The following is a 7217-nucleotide window of genomic DNA, read 5'->3' as shown; positions in this document are numbered from 1 at the left end:
CAAGAAAAGAGGAGAGAAACACACACACACACACACACACACACACACACACACACACAAAGATCTCCCAGATTACTCTCCAGAGTGGAACCAGGGAGCAGCTTCAACAATTCCAATTAGTCTGTTACAGAGTCATCCACAAGCATGCCTTGCTTTTAAACAACAAAAAAATTTTGAAACAACAAAACAAAACCTTGTACTAATCACTTTTTTGACAATACGCAATTACTCAAAATTAACTAGTACTGCGGGGGAAGGGGGGCCATACCTATGGGCCTTGTCTCACACGAGTGCATGTGGGTAGGTGCAGGACATTTGTCAGTGTTGCAAAAACGAATTTTATTTTTTAATCTTTAGTTTGAGTTAAACATTGCTTTTAGTATGATGCTGACACCAGTTGTGCAGAAAGGCTTCTGGAGAGATGTTCATAGCAGCACACACCTGTGGGTCTTTTTCAGTTATGGAGGCTCCAGGGCAGCCAATATTGCTTCATCAAATACATTCCTTAGGCCTTTCTGTGTGAGTGCAGAACACACCACATACCTGACAGCCTTCAGGTCAGGGATCAGCTTTTCAGTAGTCCCTGGAGTGATGGGCTTCTGTTTGTTCTTGGCAAGTTTCTCAATAGTAGAGGGGTCGTCTCTGAGATGAATTTGGGTCCCAACAAGCAAGAAATGAGTCTTTGGACAGTGGTGAGTTATCTCAGACGCCCACTTTCCTTTCACATTTTCAAATGAAGATGGAGAGACCACTGAAAAACAGACTGGAAATACATCTGTGTGTAGATAACTCAGCAGTTATAATCTGTCATCATCGTTGTTCCCTGCAGTATCAAAAAGTCCAAGAGTATATGGTTCTCCACCAATCATAACTGTGACTGCATAGTTGTTAAAAACAGTTGGTACATATTTCGATGGAAATTTGTTTGTTGTGTAGGATATCAGGAGACATGTTTTACCAACAGCACCATTGCCCACAACAACACACTTAATTGTCTGCATTGCTGAAATGATTTTGTATCCACTTTAAATATTTCAAATCTGATGTTGACCTCAGCTTCTTCACTGGGGCATTGGCAGCACTCTACAGCTTTTCACAATTGGGTTAAGTACACTCCTGTGAGTAAACTCTGAAGTACATTTCTGTCTACCTGATTTCCGTAGAAATTTGAAAACTATTTGCAAGTATACTTAATTTACGGCAGTACAGTTATTTGCATAAGTTCAATAAGAATGTATTTTCTTTTGTAACAGGACATAATTGGAGACACTGGTTATTTTACCAAAGCTTTGACTGGAATGATGTACTTTTGGATGCAAACAGACTGCTTTAAGGAGTCAAAGCTGACTTATGAAGTTGGCCTCATCCCTTGTCTACACAGTCACTGTACAGAGTTCCTTGCCTGTAGTATGTAAAGAGTGTCACTTTCTGACAGGCTCAGGAGCCCCAAATTATCTTGGGACCTTAAGAAGAGGACATTGCCCAATTTATATAGGTATTTTCAGGCACCAATAAATCATGGCTGGGCTCAAGGCTTTAAAAAAAGTCAAATCTGGGTTTCCTTATAGAATAAAGCTCCAGCAAAGCCAATTTTAAGACAGGCTTATATGGCAAATAATTATTCTTGCTGACATTATGCAAACACTCAGGCCAAGTATAAGACGAACAATTATTTTAAATAAATTTGTCCTACTATGATTTGTCTTCAGTAAAAACAGGTACTGGGCTGGGCATGGTGGCTCACAGCTGTAATCCCAGCACACTGGGAGGCCAAGGCAGGCAGAGCGCTTGAGGTCAGGAGTTTGAGACCAGCCTGGCCAACATGGTGAAACACCATCTCTACCAAAAAATACAAAAATTCGCCAGGTGTGGTGGCATGTGTTTGTAATCCCAGCTACGCAGGAGGCTGAGGCATGAGAATTGCTTGAACCCGGGAGGTGGAGCTTGCCTGAGTCCTGGTAAGGCACAGACAGAAAGGGTTGTCAGCCATTTTTTTCTGAGGTTATAAGATCTACAACTTCCCCAGTTATTCCTGCAGATAACACCACTATTGTAGATTGGCTTTTTGAGAAATCTTTTCCAGTGTTTGTGCATGTCTGACCGTGGCTCCACCTGGACCCACCTGGATCTGCCAATCCTGCTCGTGTGACCCCACCCAGAAGTGACTCAGTCCTTAGGACTCAGCATTGACCCCCTGTGATTTCATCTCTGCTCTAAGCAATCAGCAGCAAGCACCTATTACCTGGCCTTCCCCACTCCTTCCCCTAAAACTGCCTTTGAACAACCCCTAACCTGTGAGTTTTGCACAAGGTTGAGTGCTAACTCCATCTCTGTAGCGTGGCCGGCCTTTTGTCTATTAAACTCTTTCCTTACTGCAATGCCGTGGTCTTTCTTTATGCAGCAGGCAGGAAGAGCCCCTTCAGTGGTTACAAAGTCTTACCTGCACAGAGAGGTCCCAGAGAGGCTGGCTGGGCACTGGGGATCTGGGGCTACCATTGTTGATGGCCAATGAGACACGGAGTGGGAAGCCTCCCACCCTGACATACCTGAAGAAGACACCACCTCCTATTTGGCAAAAGGTCCTTTCTTCCCACCAGCCTCACACGCCTGGTCCTGATGGCCACCTCCTACCGTGCTAGGGTCCCACACCCTGGGCTTCCTCCACACCAGTCAGTGGTTGGTGTTGGTGGGGAATCTTAGAGCCACCCTCTCAGACTCCCACTGAGGGGGACTGGTCTCCCTGTCCCTGGGGCTAGCCTGGAGCTGGGCCTGCCAGTGGTCACCTGTCTGAGCATGGGTTAGGAGGCTGGGAGGGCTGCCCACCACTCCAGGGCCTGCCTCCAGCTGCCTCCTCCCTCAGGCACTCTTGGCTCCATGGTGCTCGCACAGGGCAGGGCAGGCTGGCTGGCTGAGGGCAGGGGGTTCCACGTCAGCGTTCTGAGGACTAAACTCTGGCCCTTTTTTCTTCTTTTGCCCAAATTCCTACCTAAGAGGCCTGGGGAGTGTGCCCTACAAACTGTAGAGTCTCTCAAATAGGTTTTATTTAACCCTATATAACACCGCTGCCTTTCCAACCTGACTGTGCTGTAGCATCGCATGACAGACAAGGAAGGAAATGAGATATTTTAACTGCATATATGTTTATTTGCCATACCTTGAAGTAGCCGTGCAAAGTTGTCTCTCATGTAGAAACATCTACATTCTGTAGAAAATCCCCTTCTTCTTCTGAGGCGTTTTTCCTGACCCAGGAGAGTATCAGCTAAGAGACTGACACCCTTTTATGTCTGATAAGAAACATTTACATTCCATTCTCCCTGAAGCCTGCTATCTGGAGGCTTTACCTGGATGATAAGAATCTTGGTGTTGCAATCCCTTATCTTAACCCAGACATTCCTTTCTATGGATTCCAAGTCTTTTTTTTTTAAGACAAGTCTTGCTCTGTTGCCCAGGCTGGAGGGCAGTGGCGCGAACTTGGCTCACTGCAACCTCCGCCTCCTGGGTTCAAGCGATTCTCCCATCTCAGCCTCCTGAGTAGCTGGGATTACAGGCGTGTGCCACCACACCCAGCTAATTTTTGTATTTTTGTAGAGATTTCTACAAAAACGTCAGCATGGGGTTTCACCATGTTAGCCAGGCTGGTCTTGAACTCCTGACCTCAGGTGATCTGCCTGCCTTGGCCTCCCAAAGTGCTAGGATCACAGGCGTGAGCCACTGAGCCCAACTACAAATGATTTTTTTTTTTTTTTTTTTTTTTTGAGACAGAGTCTTGTTTAGTCACCCAGGCTGGAGTGCAGTGGTGTGATCTTGGCTCACTGCAACCTCCACCTCCTGGGTTCAAGCGATTCTCCTACCTCAGCCTCCCAAGTAGCTGGGATTACAGGCACCTGCCACCATGCCTGGCTAATTTTTGTACTTTTAGTAGAGATGGGGTTTCACCATGTTGGCCAGGCTGGTTTCGAACTCCTGACCTCAGGTGATCTGCACGCCTTGGCCTCTCAAAGTGCTGGGATTACAGGCGTGAGCCATGGCGCCCAGCCATACAAGTGAATTTTTAAAGGCAAAAAGGGGGCAGGGTGTGGCTGATATAAAGTTGTTTGTCAGGAATTCTGATTGGCTCACCGAAGTGACATTGCTGGGTGATTGGCTGGACATGGGGAAGCTCCAGGGCGTGGGTTTTCGTGTCCAGTGCGGCATTATCAGGTGAATTCATAGCTGCTAGCAATGGCAACCACCAGAGATGAGTCTATAGCTCAATGTAGTAGAAGGATGCACCTGCTGTCTCATGTCAGTATCTCTCTGGGCCTGATAATAGAAAAAGACTCACATTTCTCAGATAATAGTTCTTTTCTTTTCTTACTCCCAGCAGGGTGAGTGTCAGCCTGCTTCCCGGACACCATTGGGCACACAGCCAATTGGAGGGGGAGAGGACCCTGCGTTTGAGGCAGGAGCTGGCCTCTGTTGACGCAGGTTCAGCACAGCCCCAGCCCCTTCCTTCCTGCTTGCCGGGACACAGAATCCCTGCAGTTCCCTTTTCCCTGCCCCCACCCACACCAGCTGGGCTCTGCTATGGCTCGGGATGGTTCCTCCGGGTCCACTCTGCGGCCTTGGAAAGACCCTGCAGGCTTCCCGTGGCTGCCCCGCCCCACAGTGCTGACCCCAGCACCTGATGAGGATGGTTTACTTGGCCAATCTGTAATCAAGCTTCTGAACCTTCCCCCAGGCCCATCTGTGCCTTTCCTCTACAATTCAGTGTTAGCAAGAATCCTGCTAAGTCAGTTTAGCCCAAAACCTGCAGCCTCGATGTCTGATCCCTCTCACGTCTGATGGGGTTTCTCATCCTTTACCCAGGGCCAACCTGGGAGACTGAAGCAGGGGTCTCCATCAGCTGAAGTTTGTTGAGCCACAGCTTGAGGGCATGGTCGGGAAAAATGCGGGCCCAGAAGCTTCCGTGGCCCGTGTCCTCTGAGGAGGTCTGTGGGGGGCTCAGTGTAAACACGTTTCTTTAACCGGGAGAAGGAGCGCAGGAAGAGGGGGCAGGCGTTTAGGCAAATTGGTTTCATTAACGAGTGCCCAACAGTAATCCGTGGGCAAACATTGCCCGGGATGAGGGGAGGCAAAGGAAGAGTTAGTCCTGCTGACTTCTGGTCTCAGGTAGGCAGAGGAATGGTTGATCTCACCTGACCTTTGTTCTGCACCTGGGAAGGTCCGCTTGGAATCCAGCTTGTCGGTGTGCATTCTAACAGACTAGCTTTGGGGACCAGGTGTTGCAGACTAAAGTTGCAGTTGAGGTGTTCTTTTCTTGTTTATGGAAAGATAAACATCTTGGAAGGTAGGGCCAGCAAAGAGTGCTATGAATGTGGAGGCTATGGTCAGCCTGGGGCCCTGCCCCTCTCCTCAGCTCCTGGAGGCTGTCAGGACACCCGGTGCTCAGGGAGAGCCCAGGGCCACTGCTTTGTTCTTGGAAGCCTTAGCTGCTCCCTGCCTTGGGCCTCCTCAGGGGCCCCAGGCCTGCCCAGCAAGTCTCCCCAACTGGAGTCTTGGGGTTCCTCTCCTCTAGAAGGCAAATCTGCTCTTTGGAGTTTCCTAGGGTTGGGAAGAATGCCCGCCTGTGCTCACCTGCTGCTGTGGGTGGAGGCTGTCTGTGGAGGCTAGGGAGGCTGTGGGTGGTGGGTGGAGGCTGTGGGTGGAGACTGGGTGGTGGGTGGAGGCTGTGGGTGGTGGGTGGAGGCTGTGGGTGGTGGGTAGAGGCTGTGGGTGATGGGTAGAGGCTGTGCATGGTGGGTGGAGGCGGTGGGTGGAGGCTGTGGGTGGTGGGTGGAGGCGGTGGGTGGAGGCTGTGGGTGGTGGTTGGAGGCTGTGGGTGGAGGCTGTGGGTGGTGGGTGGAAGCTGTGAGTGGTGGGGTGGATGCTGGGGAGGCTTTCCTGGACAGAAAAAGCACTGAGTAGCACCCCTGAGGCTCAGCGGGAGAAACCTCTCTCTGTGCGGCAGCCAGGGGCAGGGCAATGTGGGGTTGCCCATGTTGGTTATGAGACTGGAACCACATATTCCAAACACGGGTTTCACCAGGCCAGGCTCAGTGCACGGTGAAGCCATCCTTATACACACACACACACACACACACACCACAAATGCACACCTACCAAACGCATAGACACACAACACAAATGCACACCTACCAAACACACACACACACGCACACCTGCCAAACCCAAACACACACACACCACACACACACACACACTCCTACCACAGACACACACCACAAATGCACACCTATCAAATGCATAGACACACACCACAAATGCCCACCTACTACACACATGCACACCTACCAAACCCAAACACACACACCACACACACCTCTACCAAACACAGACACACACTGCAAATGCACACTTTCCAAACACACATGCATGCACACCTACCAAATCCAAACACACACACCACACACACCCCTACCAAACACACTCACACACTGCAAATGCACACCTACCAAACACACATGCACACCTACCACACACATGCACACCTACCACACACATATCCAAACACACACCACACATGCACACTTACACACCCACACACATCACACACATGCACACCTACCACACACCCACACCACACACATGCACACTTACACCTCACACTGCCACACATACATACACATCTACATACCCACAGACTCTCACCACACACATGCACACCTACCACACACCCCACACACATATGCACACCTACCACACACCCACACACTCACACCACCCACATGCACACCTACCACACACCCACACACTCACACCACACACATGCACACCTACCACACACCCACACACCCACACCACACACATGCACACCTACCACACCCTGACACACATGCACAGCTACCACACACCCACGCACCCACGCCACACACATGCACACCTACCACACACCACACATGCACACCTACCACACACCCACACACCACACACATGCATACCTACCATGCACCTACACACACCACACACGCACACCTACCACGCACCCACACACCCACACCACATACATGCACACCTACCACACACCCACACACCCACACCACACACATGCACACCTACCACACTGCACACATACCACACACCTACACACACCACACACTCACACCTACCACACACCCACACACACCACACACATGCATGCCTACCACACACCCACACACCCACACCATACACACATG

General features: G+C 50.1%; 1 pseudogene; it reads right to left on the bottom strand.

Annotated features, from left to right (window-relative positions):
• Positions 1-458: 458 nt before the first annotated feature.
• LOC129042616 (cell division control protein 42 homolog) lies at positions 459-1072 on the bottom strand (annotated as a pseudogene).
• Between the last annotated feature and the right edge of the window lie 6145 nt (positions 1073-7217).

This window comes from Pongo pygmaeus, chromosome 7 (assembly GCF_028885625.2).
Source record: "Pongo pygmaeus isolate AG05252 chromosome 7, NHGRI_mPonPyg2-v2.0_pri, whole genome shotgun sequence".
Lineage (NCBI taxonomy): Eukaryota > Metazoa > Chordata > Mammalia > Primates > Hominidae > Pongo > Pongo pygmaeus.
The sequence above is the reverse complement of the archived record's forward strand: the minus strand, read 5'-3'. Positions and strand labels throughout refer to the sequence as shown.